The sequence below is a fragment of the Canis lupus genome, chromosome 24 (genome assembly GCF_003254725.2).
Source record: "Canis lupus dingo isolate Sandy chromosome 24, ASM325472v2, whole genome shotgun sequence".
NCBI classification, from domain to species: Eukaryota; Metazoa; Chordata; class Mammalia; order Carnivora; family Canidae; genus Canis; species Canis lupus.
Window position 1 is genome coordinate 27,979,422 of NC_064266.1, and position 14,010 is coordinate 27,993,431.

Consider the following 14,010-nt stretch of genomic DNA (forward strand, 5'->3'; position numbering starts at 1 on the left):
GAGGGATCAGTGCTTGGCACATAGTAGACACTCCAGGCTTAGCAATGTCCCTCCCTCCTCCTTGCACACGGGGACGTGAGCTTTAACCAGTGACCTCCGGGGTTGGAAGGACATGGTGTGGTCCTCTCAGCTCCACAAGAGACTTCCACTCCTCCTCCACCTCCCTGTGTGAGAGACCCTATCTGGTCATTCCACCAGCTTCTAAAACATGTTCCTCTGAGTCCCTTCAAAGTTCCAGGAAGCATGTCATGTGGCAGGACATGGAGACTGGGGCTGAGGTCCCGGGGCACACCAGTTCCCAGCACCAGGGCAGTGCAGTGCTGCACACCCCGGGGAGCCTGTTGGGGCTGCCTGGCACGGTGAGTGGGGAAAGATCACAGGTGCCCTCTCACACCAAGGAAGTGAGGATGGGAGGGGGAGGGGAGAGTTACTGGGGAGAAGGGCATCCGTTCAGGATAAAAGGACAGGAAGTAATATTTGTCAGGGAGACTCTTCAGTCCATAAGCGGGTCTGGCGCTCAGTGAGGACAGAGGTCAGGGCGGTGGGGCAGGAGGAGCCATAGAGGGCAGTGTGCTTCTGACAAAGCTCAGGCCAAACCCATCAATGGGGAGTTTCAGCACCAAAGTTGTCTCTTAGTGGCGTCCAGAAGGCTCTATCCCAACACTCCCTGCCGCTGGGTCCTTGGTCATTGACTGGGAGCAGTGCAGGGATTTGGCCTGACATTAGGGACAGAGGGCCTCACAGGTGTGGCAACTGGATGCTCTCAATCACCTGTGCTCCCTGCAGCAGGTCCCCAACAGGGGAGGTCTGAGCTGGCGGCTCCATGGCAGCCACACCCGAGATGACTTCTTTCCAGAAGCCTCGATCCTGAAAGCATCTGTGACAAAGCCAAAGGCCTCCCTTTCTAATGGAGACACACACGTTTATTCACTGTGTACACATGAGCATTCAGACAAGCATAATGCACACACAGGTTCACATACCTGTAGTGTGTTGTGCAATAAGCACTGAAGGTCAGCTAGTGACAAGATAAATGACCTTGAAAAAAAATCCCCTTCCCATGAGCTTAATTTTTCACAACTATAAGATTAGAGGCACCACCCTTTTGATGCCAGCATTGTAGGAGTTTATGCATCGCTCTTATCACCAAAAGCAGGAGAGACAGTGAGTATCGGTGAATAGTCCCAGCAAAGAAGAACCACTCATTCATTCATTCAGCTCACATGGACTATCCAGAGACGGCTGGTGTTTCCAGTAGGTTGGTGTGAACAAATGATTCGGTTCTTGTCTTCTAGAGCAATATTCAAGTAGAGACACAAGGAAAAAAAGAAGGAGGAAATAAACAATGGGAGACACTTGTAGGGGATAAATAAGATCCAGTGTCAGAGAACCGCCTCGAATGAGGTCTGCTGAGGTATGCCGCACACTGTCCATTTGTCCCCTGTGACAGGTGATCTATCCTGTCCACATGTATTTATGGGTCATTTCCCGCGTGCCAAGCATGGTGCTATCTGTTTGGTTAAGTGAATTCTTAGTCAAGACCATGGACAAAGGCCTTCCTTCTGGACATTTTTCCAGACCCGCTTGGCTTTCTGTCAAAACGGTGCTTGTCACAAACTGGTCGGCATCTCTCATCCCAGTTTTATTTTCTTCCCTGGAAAAAAAGGCAATGTGAAGTGGCCGGGGGACGTGTCTTTGGTGGAAAGTCAGGGGGTCAACGCTTGCCCTGCTCTGCTGGGTGCCGGGGGCAGCTGGCACCGTCCCGTTTCTCACTCTGCGGGGTGGGGTGGCAACACGACCCAGACAGATGTCTTCCAGCTCCTGGGGGACTGCACCGAAATGCTGGCTTTTCTGTGGAATGGAGGCAAATCTTTTGGTTTGATCAATTCGTGAGCTTACTCGGAGGTTTCCAGGCTTACTTGGATGTTTTTGCTTCGTCCAGCAAGGACTTGCTATTTATTACCCTAACACTGGGACCGTTCTGTGGCTCCACTCTGAATGTCTCTATGCTTTACTTAATCTAAATAATCAACGGTGGGCCCTTTCCCCTACAATCCATGCTTTAAGAGTCCAGGTGTAGGTGAAGATTCCAACTCAATAACTTGGTATCATGGATCTGCTTCACTAAGGAAAGAAAAATCAGTGTTTTCTTTAAGGCCGTAACGAGCCCCAACCCATCCCTCCCAAGAAAATATGCTTTCAATTCCTCACTACCACGGTCGCGCTCTGCGGCCTCGGCCACTTCACCTACTTCCTTGAATCTGTTTCGTCCCTGAGATGATGGTTTGGGGGTATATCCCACCTTCTGTGCTTTCCCTCTCAGGAGGAATTTTGTCTGATTTGGAAAATCCAAGGAAGGGCAGTGACAAGAGCCGAGCGGCCCCTCCATCCATCCATGGGTTCTGATGAAATGAGGTTGCCCTGTTGGGCATCTTTCTCTTGCTTTGGCACCCTCAGCCCTCGAGATTGCAGGAAAATCGGGTGACTTTTGTCAAACAGCTGCACTCGGCATTGTGTTGGAGGTCACGGTGCTCCGTCAGAGGCGGAGGTAATGTATTTATTTGTCACTGCCGCCCGTCCCCGCCGCCGCCTTCCCTTCCGTTTGTTCTGCCCAAGGCCGTTGGGGTCCGACAGAGATCAACAGTGTTTCTACAGAGATGAAGCTGCTCGTCCAAACCTGAATTAGATGTTAAATCTTTTTGAAGTAGGGAGGAGGTAAAGGAGGGAGGAATCATATTGTGCTAAGAATTTATCCTGTGTTGCTTCCTGTGAGATAATGTCCCCGGGAAGATTTGTTACCCGGCGAGTTGCAAACTGCTGTTTCAGGCTGATACGTGCTGCCAATTCATTCTGATGAGTTCCGCCGGTCGGAAAAGTAGCTTTCCCTCCTTTGATTCGCTGGGGCTGGTTGGAAATGGATGATGGGTTCAAGAGCTGGGACAGCGTATGTGCCATGCCCGGGACGCCTGGAATCCCAGATGCCTCGGGTCACACTCGGTGCTACAAAGGAAGGCCAGACCAAGACCATTGGGCTGAAAATTGCTCTCGGCTTCCAGTTCATGTGCCTCTTTTCTGAGTCACTTATTGGGAAACTATTTCCCTACGGATCCCCCATTCACACACACCCTACTCCTGTTCTGCATCCAGGTTCCAGACAGCCCTAAGGTCCTGTCTCTGCTAGGCTGGGAGGAAGCTCAGGGAGCCAGACTCCGGAGGCAGGCAGATCTGGGCACAGATTCTGGTTTCATTCCTAATGGGCTCACTTGGATAAATTGCAGTTGTCTCTGTGACCATCAGGTTCTTCACCTGTGAACCAGAGATGAACACGGTAGAGGTCTACCTCGCCACTGAACTCCACTACCAAACTTTTGCTCTCCAAATATGGGAACTGAACAGATTCAGATACCGTTTGTTTGTTTGTTGTTTGTTTGTTGTTTGAGCAAATTCCTTGTATCTGAACTCTTGCCACTCATGCCCTGAAACTCAGAAACAAAGTAGGGATGCTACTGTCAATAGGCTCACTGTCGACTTCAGCCCCATCAGCCCCTTTCCGAACCACTCCATGTCTCTTTTGCTTGTTTCCAGCTTCCTCCTAGTGGCTTTGCAGCTATGAATCAATAATCTCTGACATTTGCTTCAGTTCTCCCCAAGGAAGCATCTTTCAGATTGCCTTTAATTGGTCCTCAACACAGGGGCACTTCCCTGTGACCCATCCTGGCCTTTGGTTACCGCCAGCAGAATGCCAGTGCATCCTGGTCCTGTTGTGCGCCAGGATCAGCTTGGCATTTTGTTCTCAGGTCTATGATACTCCTGTGGAAATATCTTGTCAGACGGATCCAGCCGCCTTCTCCCGGATGCCTCTACCACATCTCCACCACGTTCAGGGGGTCCCTTCTATTTGTGGAGCTTGTGAACTCTTGAAAATGTTTTTCAGAAGGAAAGACATGTAGCCTTCTACAAAGCTTTGGGATCTTTCCTGACTCTGGCTGCAAGATTCACATAAGTCTTCTCTCTGGACCTCAGTTTACTCCTCCATCCAAAGAGACGGGAAGTCCTCAGGACACCGTTGCATTTTTCCAGGACCTCTGTCATCTTTGGGGTTACTTCTAGGGGATCTCCCTTGGAGAGGGTGGGGTAGGAGGAAGACCATAGGGAGGGCCTCCTGTTCTAGTAGGTTACAAGGTCAACGAGGGACACCAGAAGCTTCCACACTAGGCAATGCCACCCCAATCCACTCCCTTGGCTTTCTGCACTCAGCAAAGAGGAAGCCAGAGTGGCCCAAGAACCCACACCACCTAGATAGGTTCCCAGTCTCTCCCTCTCCCCCAAACCACTCAGTTCTCAGAAACCACCTTTCTGTGGTGATGCTTAGGCAGAACTGGAAAACTTCCCTGAACAAATGGTCAGTGAGAGAGTAACTGGTAATAAACATCAGCTGAAGGCACTCTGGGGACCTGTAAGGGGAGGACAGACAGAGATCTTCGCTTGCACAGTCCCGGGGTCGAGGGAGCTGAGTGGAAATGACCTGGAGTCCAGTGGTGTGTGAATGTGACACTCAAGGATGCTGTCCATCATTTGGACAGGGCAGGGGGAAGCCTCCTTAGGATGCTTCTGAATACTTTCCCATATTCAAGAATTTTCCAGCAACCTTGCTTCCTCAATCTGAGCCTCTTCCATGATAACTGTAGGACACTTATTGGAACAAATGGATATTCTGTGTGAATAGATGTTTATCTGCACTGAAAGTGTTTCTCTCCTTCTTTAGAGTTCTACTTAGTTATAGAGCAGCTTGGGGACCAAGCTTAAGTTCCAAGTACATGGCACCAACTGCTTAACATTTTGTGGGAAGAAAGAGAAAGAAGGAGGGAGAATGGAGGGGGAATTACTCAAAGTGTGTCAACTGGAGCATTAGTGTTAAAATCACGTACCCCTGTTCAGATTGGACCTTTCTGGGAGGGTCCCAGGAATGTGAATTTGAATAAGCTGAGTAATTTTTAATGCAGAGTGAAAGAAAAAAACCCAAAGATATAGATGACTTTGGTATTTGGCTTACTTGTCACTTATGAGCAACTCTTACAAAGGAGAGATAACTGGAAGTAATGGTCAAATTCAGAGACTCCTGTGTTCAAATGCCAGGTGTACTTACCAGTGAATGACCTTGGGAAAGCCACTTTCTGCCCCTCTTCTTCCCAGCCTTGGTTCCCCATCTATGAAATGGGGATGTTGATAGCAGTGCTCACCTTACGGGGTTGTAGAGGAGTAGTTTTTTATATACAAAACACTTAGGAGACTGGGGGTCTTTGAAAGAAATTATGGACAGATCCAGCACAGAAATACTTTTCCAGTAGCCTTGTTGGAATAATGGACGGAGAGGTCTCTAGTGTGGTGATATGAGGGCTCCTGCTGGGTTTCTTGGTCTGAGAAGTGAATGAAAGCCATTTACTTTATGGATCCACAGCACCAATGGGGACAAGGATGGGGCAGCGCCAGCAGGAAGGCCCACTCTATAACCCCTCTGACTTGACCTTCCTAGTAGACACTCAGCTGCTTTTCACCTCCTGGACTACGAAGAAATGTCTGGATTTCTGCTACACAAAAGGGGAGCCAAGATGGTCTGGAGAACCAACAGAAGCTCTCTATGCTCACCCATACTTTTCTATTAATTATGAGTGAACCACCTTCATGGTGGTGTGGGGACAGCCTACAAGGTCCCCTCCTTCAAGTATCCTAAGCAGGGTCAAAGCTGAGCAGTGCAGAGAGGAAAAGGAATCCTCATCTCCCACTGTCTGTCCCTTCTCTCTTTCACAGCCCTCCAGGGTTGAAGAAGAAGCTCTCCTCCGTATTTACCTCTAATCCTCAAGGAAAGAATTAGCTGGTTTTCCCTTCCTCTTTATTCTGGAGGGAGACTACTTTTCCTCTCTCCAAAGAGGCATCCCTTGCCCCTTTTTCTGGAGCTACAACGATAGACAAAATACACACACAGAAAAATCATCTCTAAGACAGCACACAAACACAGGTATTTCAGACATATTATACTTGACACACAAATACATGATGCCCAATAAATAGTTATTGAATTGCACAGTATGGTTGAAAGAGCAGGGACTCAGAATTCAGGCTGGTCTAATTTAAATCTCGGCTTTGTCACTCACTAACTGTATCAAGTCAGGACTGACACAGTGGCTATGGGTAGCAACGAAATGGTTTGTGCCTCATCACTGTTGTGATTTAAGCAGAGCCTGTTCACTGTGCTCTCTACAGGCATGAACTTAAGATTTTGTTTTACAAGCTGATGATTATATTGGCTGTCAACGGAGCTTAAATCCTGGCATCTAGGAACTCACTTAAATACTTGTTCAAAGAATATCTGGGTCAGAAATATTCCCCTTTTCCTTCTTGAACTGTTAAAATTCAATAGGAAAGTGACCTGTTCAAAGATGAACTCTATTTTATAAAGATGTTTTCAGCGGGCCCTGGGTAAAAAATATTTCATAAACCAGAGGAAGCCACTAAATCAAGGAGTCGAAAAAGAAATAGATTTGCTAGAGCGGTACCATTTTGGTGTGGGAAGGTGATATATGCAACATTTTTTACTATATTTGGCTGCAAACTCCAGACAGTTGTTGCCTTGATCTATGACTGAGATTCTGTGGCAGGGCACCATTTGAACTAGCCCTCCTCAGGGCTTTTTGCTGTAACAAGAGATCATAAATGATGATGATTGGGTGAATATTTTGAAAATAGGAGAAGGAGGCAGTTTCAAGTGCAAAGTTCTGGTGGATTCATGGAGCTAATGGATATGTCTATCGAGGCACAAGGAAGACGGGCCACATGGACCGTCATTGGTAGAAGGTATGGGTGTGCCTAAAGTGGCTTCTGATAGGGCTTCTGTAGCCATCTGTGTTCCCTGGGATGCAGACTGAGACAGAGCTTAGCAAGCAGGGTGTTTACTAGCAATGCCTTTAGGATCCATACCTGTGGATAGGAGGTGAGGGAAGCAGGAGTGGGAAGCGGGAAAAGCCTAGCTGTGATGCAGATCCAGAGATAACCTTGGCTGAATCTGGAGCTCCAATTGTCCCCAGCTGGGCTGAGGTGCTGGGCTTTCACATTATGGCATCAATCAATGGATTCAGGGTGAGCTTGGGTGAGATGGGTCAGTGGGGCAGTTGAAAAAACTGCAGAAGGTCTGACAGGTGAACAATGTGACCAACAACCTTCCTTGTGGCTGAACCACAAGGCTTCCACACACCAATTTGGGTGGTGTGCCTCAGTGTTCACTGTTGCTCTTGCAGGGGGACTGGGGATGTCAGGTCTGTGTATGGTTGGTTGGAAGTCTGACCAGGGTTAATCTCCTAGGTTTCTCTAAATAAGAGCCAATTACTAATTGATCCGATAACTCCTTGCAGTGCCAGAGACTTGGGTGAGAGCCAGCACACAGCAGTTCTTGCCAGCGATCCATTCTGCTATGGAAACTTCCTCTTTCCTGCAAGCATGAGGAGTCTGTAGAGAGAGCATCTTTATGGTTGACATGGGCTTTGGAACTGGACTAACTTGCAAGCCGGGCTAAGCCACTTCCCAGCTGCCCAACCTTAGAACAATGGCTTGACTTCTCTGAACCCCAATTACCTCCCTGTAAAAAGGGAATAATTACTCTACATACCTTATATGTTGCTCTTTCCAAGATCATGCAAGCAGTCAAAGTTATTATTACTTGGGGATCAGTGGTATGTCAGAGAAGGGAGAAGATCTACCCATTTACCTTTTCCAAGCCTGATGTTAGCATGATGGCAGCAGAAGTCTTAGCCTGGTCTTTGTGGGCAGAGGTCCTGTCGGGGTCACACAGTGTGGTTCAATAGAGTCTCTGGGATCAGTTCCTCCTCTCAAAATCCTGGAGATGTGGGGATCCCTGGGTGGCTCAGCTGTTGGTGCCTGCCTTGGGCCCAGGGAGTGATCCTGGAGTCCCAGGATCAAGTCCTGCATCGGGCTCCTTGCATGGAGCTTGCTTCTCCCTCTACCTATGTCTCTGCTTCTCTCTCTCTATCTCTCTCTCTCTGTCTGTCTCTCATGAATAAATAAATAAATAAAATCTTAAAAATAAAAGTTTAAAATCCTGGAGATGATGGAAGCCACAAAATTAGCCTCCAGGTTGCCTTGGCATTGGGTGTCCTACTTGATTGAAACTGAAGGGAACCAAGGATCAACTCATATCAGGAAATGGCAATGTCAGGTGCTAGAGTTTCAGCTGTACATGTGCCCAGAGATGCACAAGGAACCATGTGGGTGTGTCTGAATGTTAAGCTCCACTCGTTCTCAAAGTGGATCCTTGTCCAAGGAGAGGCAGCATAAACAGAATTTGTTAACAATGCAATTTCTGAGTCTCATCTCAGACCTACAGAAACCCTGGTGAGAGAACCCAGGACCTACATATTAATAAGGACTCCAGGTGATTCTGATGCATGTTTCTGTTTGAGAATCAATGGTGTAGATAAGAAGTCAACATATTTTTTTTCTGTAAAGGACCAGATAGTAAGTATTTTTGACTTTGCAGCCCATGCGTTCAGGCTGTCAAAATGACTCAAATCTCCCCACTGTAGTGCAAAAGCAGCGATAAACATTATATAAATGAATGAATGTGTGTGTGCTCCAGTAACACTCTACTTTACAACAGGCAGGCTATGGTTTTTTAGTGTCTGGTATAGGCACCTGTAGGATCACAATTTCTTTCCTTAAGGTGACTTCTCTCCTCCACCAGGACATGCTCATTCCTTTATTCATGTATTCAATAACTCATTTTATTTCTCTGTTGTATACCGTCTACATGCTAGGAACTCTGCTAAGGATAGGAAATGCAACAGTAAATAAGAGACACCATTCCGCCATCATGGAACTTAAAGTTTAAGGAGAGACCTAAAAAGCAATTCCAAATAACTATTAAGATAATACATGACACAGAGGAGAGAGAATTCGAAGGGTTCAGAGGTGACCTAATCTAATTTGGGGAGGGTAGAAAAGGACTTTCTAAGAAGTTGTCTTTATTTTTTTTATTTTTAATTTTTTTAGAGAGGAAGAGAGAGACAGAGAGAGATGGTGGTGGGTGGAGAGAGGCAGAAGGAGAGAGAAAGAAAATCTTAAGCAGGTTTGCTGCTCAGTGCAGAACCTGACATGAAGCTTGATCTCACAATCTTGAGATCATGACCTGTGCCAAAATCAAGAGCCAGGTGCTTAACCGACTGAACCACGCAGGCAACCCTAAGGAACTGCCTTTTAAGATGGAATCCTGACAATAGTAGCTAGGTTCTGATACTTTTGTAAGGACTTTGTACTCATAGCTCATTTCATCCTCCAATAACCCACAGAGGGAAGTACCATTTTTATTCCCGGCTCATGAAGAAGAGAGTGAGGCCCAAGAAAGATGCACAGTGTGCCCCCAAATTCGAGCCCAGGCAGTTTGGGTCTAGAGGCTGTGTTCCCAACTACAGCTTGATATCACCTCGGTAACAGGAAAGAGAAGAATATTCTAGGCAAAGACAGAAATTTACAGTCTAGTGAGGTGAACAGTCCCTACTTTAATAATTTTATTTTAGAGACTATTATAATCTAGGTATCATGTTAGACATCAAGGGTGCAGCTGGATAGAAGTCAGAAAGGCCTTCATCGAGCTTATAGATGAGTCCAGAAGACATATGTTGCTGAAAACCAGGGGAGAAAAAGCAGAGGGGGAAGTGGGGCGAGGAAAATGTACACAAGAGTTTAGGGGATGGTCTGAGGCTTCATTCAATACTAAGCAAAGAATGGGCAGAGAGATTAAGACCAAATCTCCCTTCTTGACTTTTTTGTCCAGTGACATCTCTAGAACTCTTGCTGGTTAAATCCAATTTCTGGCCATAGTTTTATATTTATATATATAATTATTAACATAATAAATATATAATATATCTAAATACATATGCAATTTTTCATTATGTAGGGAAGAGAAGGATAAATCATTAGTTGGTATGGGGTTATTTGATTAGTGATTTGTTAATAAAACAAAGTAAATGCTCACTTAATACCCTATCCCCCCCAAAAAAAATACCCTATCCCCAAATACTATATTCTAGATGAATTAAATAACTAGACTTTATAACAAAATTCTATCCTAGTATAAATAACATAAACATCTTGACATACTTAAGTTTAAAATCCCTCAAAAATGTTGTTCTGTCAGAATATATATTCAGAAGATAAGAAGCAAAATAAAAATAACACCACATGGAGATGAATTTGCATTGAGTGTGGCAGAAAGAGAATTACTATCTGTGCTATAGAAGGAATTTATATAAATACCAAAGGAAAAAAGTCCATAATTCTGAAAGTTAAATGTGAACATAATTTCAAAAGACATGGATAGGACCTAGAGCTCACAATATAGAAAATAAAATTGGCTAATAAACATGGACAGTATTTAATCTCAGAGGTAACCAAAGAGATTTGAATACAAAAGCAGAGTGATACAGTTTGTCAGCTAAATTAGCAAAGTTTATAAAAACAGTTGTATTCTGGAGAGATTAAGTTTGGAACGAATACTCTCACTCACAGTTAATAGAGTTCAAAATCAGCATAAAATTGGGGAAATTTTGCAACCTGGCAAAACATATCAAGACCATCAAAAATATTTACACCTTTTGACCAAATATCTGCATTTCTGGGAATTTTTCTAAGGACATTGTATTCATTTCCTAGAGCTGCTGGAATGAGGTACCACAAACTGGGCATTCCAGAACACCACAGAAATGCATTGTCTCACATCCGAAGGCTAGAAATCTGAGATCAAGGTGTGAGCAGGGTTGGTTCCTTCTGCGGGCTGGAAGGGAGGATCTGCTCCATGCCTCTCTCCTACTATGTGGTGATTCGCTGGCCATCTCTGGCATTCGTGGTTTGTGAGCATATCACCCTGAATTTTGCCTTCATCTTCACATGATGTTCTGTGTGCATGTCCATCTTCCCCCTTCCACCTGTCCTATTGGATTTGGGCCCAATCCTTTGGGATTTTGGCTCTTGTTAACACTCTCTCAGGACATATTGCAGGAGCTAAAAGATCATTTAAGTGTCCAAAGAGAGAACTATGTTAATTCCCCATGGCATTTTCCATTTGCATCAGGAAAAAAAAATTACCATTGATCTCACTATTGTCTTCTGAGAAAGGATGCTTCTGTTAAATGAGAAGCTGCTTCATGAGCTGATTTTCTTGATTCATTTAGCAATCCAGATACACAAGTAGGAGTTAGCAGGTGCGGAACAGCTCACCAAGGTGTAGGAGGAGTAATTTGAAGTCTTTTGGGAAGCGGAGAAAAAGACAGTAAGAGTAAGAAGATGGGAAGAAGAGAGGAGGCAGCAGGCATTGGGCAGAGAAGCCCAGGGCAGAGCTCCACATGGGTGGCTCTCTTCTAGCAGATAGGAAAACCTATCATTTTTGAGTTCCTATTGTGTTATCTCTTGGTGAAAACTCTAGCTTGGTATGAAGTTCACTACATTTAAAAATGCCGTGAGTGAGTGATTTCTGTTCTTTATCTCATTTGTTAATAATATAGTTGATGAAAGCTTGGTCTTCATCTCACAATGAAGCAAGCAGGAACCCCAGAGGTAGAGGAGACAATGAGATTAAAAGGATTAGGAGCACCCTGGACTTTGGAGACATTTGGGGAGGCCCCAGTCTAGATAAGTGGGGCTCAAGAAAGTTGTGCCTATATCTCCATGTCTCTGAACGCTCCAGCATACCTATGGGTTACACAAGCATGACCAGCTTTGCCCTCTGGTAGGAGCGGACCCTGGGATGCCTCTCCACCAATCTCCCTTCCTCTTGGGCTGCTGCTGCCCTATCAGCTGTCCCCGGGCCTCTTTTAAATGGGAGGAAGCAAAGCCTCCAACCTACACGTTTTAAAGGACTTTTTTTTCTTTTTAATTGAGGAAAGTTTGCACAATGCAAATAAACAATGGATCTCATTTCCAGCCTCTCCCAGGGGAGGAGGGGAAGGGGCTGCACTTTGATTGATGCAGGAAGGAAATTGAGGCTCAGCTTTCCAGAAACTAGTGCTAGAATGAGGAGACCAGCTTGAGATACGTTGCAGAAGAGGAAAGCCAAAACTATTTTCCAATCACTGATCTAAAGCTTTCCAATTTCAAGCCCTTATGGGATTTAGTATTTTAGGGGATAAACAAGGTAGCCTTGAGGTTACCCAGAGAAACATGAACCATCTGAGCATTTTAGACACTGGGCTTACCTTTGGATGAAGAGAGAGGGAATAAACATTCACTGAGCACCTGTTGTGTAGTAGGCTCTGCGTTGGGCACTTCAGTGTTTTCTCATTTAATACCATGTTACAATATCCCTATGAAGCATGTGTAATTAACCCACTATACAGATGATGGATGGAGGCTCAGTAAAGTGACTGTCCAATGCCACATGGCCACATGTGCCAAATGCTGTTGACATGGTTTGTAAGTGATTGGTCTGGGAAGATGATCTGGCTGGCAGCTCCTGTATTGAATAATATAGAGATAAAACATTGCCATCACTGCAGAAATTCTACTCTAGAGAGAGTAGAACAGGTTGAAATAGTTCCAGGCAAAAGGAGAGGGTATTTGTAAAAGTAAGGGATTTAGTAGGAGTGAAGCAGAGCATCCTTGGGACTCCAGGAATTAGTTGGAGCTCCCTAACTTAGACTCTGCAAAGAGTAGATATGGAGGATTACAATCCGGTAGCAGAATCTATGACCCTTCTCCAAGACTCAAGGAGCACAGATTGGAGGACGTCACATGGACAGTGCAGCTCAGCGGGTTGGGCTGCAGAAAGTAGATAGATCATGTCTACACCTTGAAGGTGGTCACTGGAGACCTGACACAGAGTCAGCTCAGTCCCTAGCTAAATATAGGGCTGGTACGGTTGTGCCTGATGAATAGGGCAGAGCTGTGGCAGATAGAGGCTGACAACAAAAACCTTTAGCACATCTTATGTCCACATGCAGACTGCACACATAAGGGTGTGTGTATGTGTGTATGTGTTTTGGGGGGCAATTAAGCATGCTCCGTTCCTTGACAGAGTAGCTCATTCTCTTGCATATCGTGGAATTCAATTTGAGTCTCGAGAGCACTGACATTGGAAATGAGATCTCGGAGATGTTTCAACACCCAAATAACTTTCTCCCCTCCATCTGTGAGCATCTCTTTTCAACTCTTGTCCACTTTGAGCTTTCTCCCTATGGGCTTGAAAAGATGAGTTGGCTCAAGCTGTAAAACAGCTTTCTCTCGTGTGTGTGTGTGTGTGTGTGTGTGTGTGTGTGTGTTGGAAACGTCTGTCTAGCTCATTCATAACTATGCACACTCATCTGGAATAAATAGACAAAAACTGACTGATGTAAAGGACTTCCATTCCAGAAAGGTCTGTATTCGCTCAGCAATAATTGCAGCAGAAATGTCTCTGCCAGCTTAGTCTCTTTGCCATCAGAATCAGGTCCTGAGATATCTCTAATAAGCAGTTAACCACCACTGATGTTAACAGTCCCCCAGTATAATTGCAAATAGAATACTCATATAAGATGCTTCTGGTGGAAAGAAAGGGGGGTCTCTGTTAAAACCTTACTCTGAGCTTGTGTTGGAGATCTGCAGTGCACTAACAAAGGCTTTGAAAAGTCCTGCAGTAAAGAAACCTTTACAATTTTGTTTCAGCCAGAATTTCCCAAGCTAGTTTAGAAAGCCAGCCTTCTTTCCTTCCTCCCTTTTTCTTTTCTTCTTTCCATGAAGCATTTGTAGAATAAAGCTCAACGGAACATATTTTGGGAAACACAAGCCTAAATACAATTGAATCTTGACGAGCACGTACATGTGTGCATGTGTGATGTTTGTGTGTATGTGTGTGTGTGTCCCCCCACACTGCCTTTCACTCTCTGGGAGTCTGAAACAATGATGGTATTTGAAGGAGGTTGTAATATCTGGGCCTTTCCTGAGAAGTCTGGGGATAACCCTCATAATTCT

At 45.2% G+C, this 14,010-nt stretch overlaps 1 long non-coding RNA gene across 1 annotated transcript in view; it reads right to left on the reverse strand.

Moving 5' to 3' along the window:
• Positions 1-1,103: 1,103 nt before the first annotated feature.
• Positions 1,104-14,010, reverse strand: part of LOC112673949 (uncharacterized) — a 39,496-nt gene continuing 26,589 nt past the window's right edge. Inside the window, exons 5-7 of the long non-coding RNA XR_003145142.3 lie at positions 5,848-5,954; positions 5,241-5,417; positions 1,104-2,124 (exon numbers count right to left, since the gene is read on the reverse strand). This is a non-coding gene — a long non-coding RNA (uncharacterized LOC112673949). The remainder of the gene's footprint in view (positions 2,125-5,240; positions 5,418-5,847; positions 5,955-14,010) is intronic.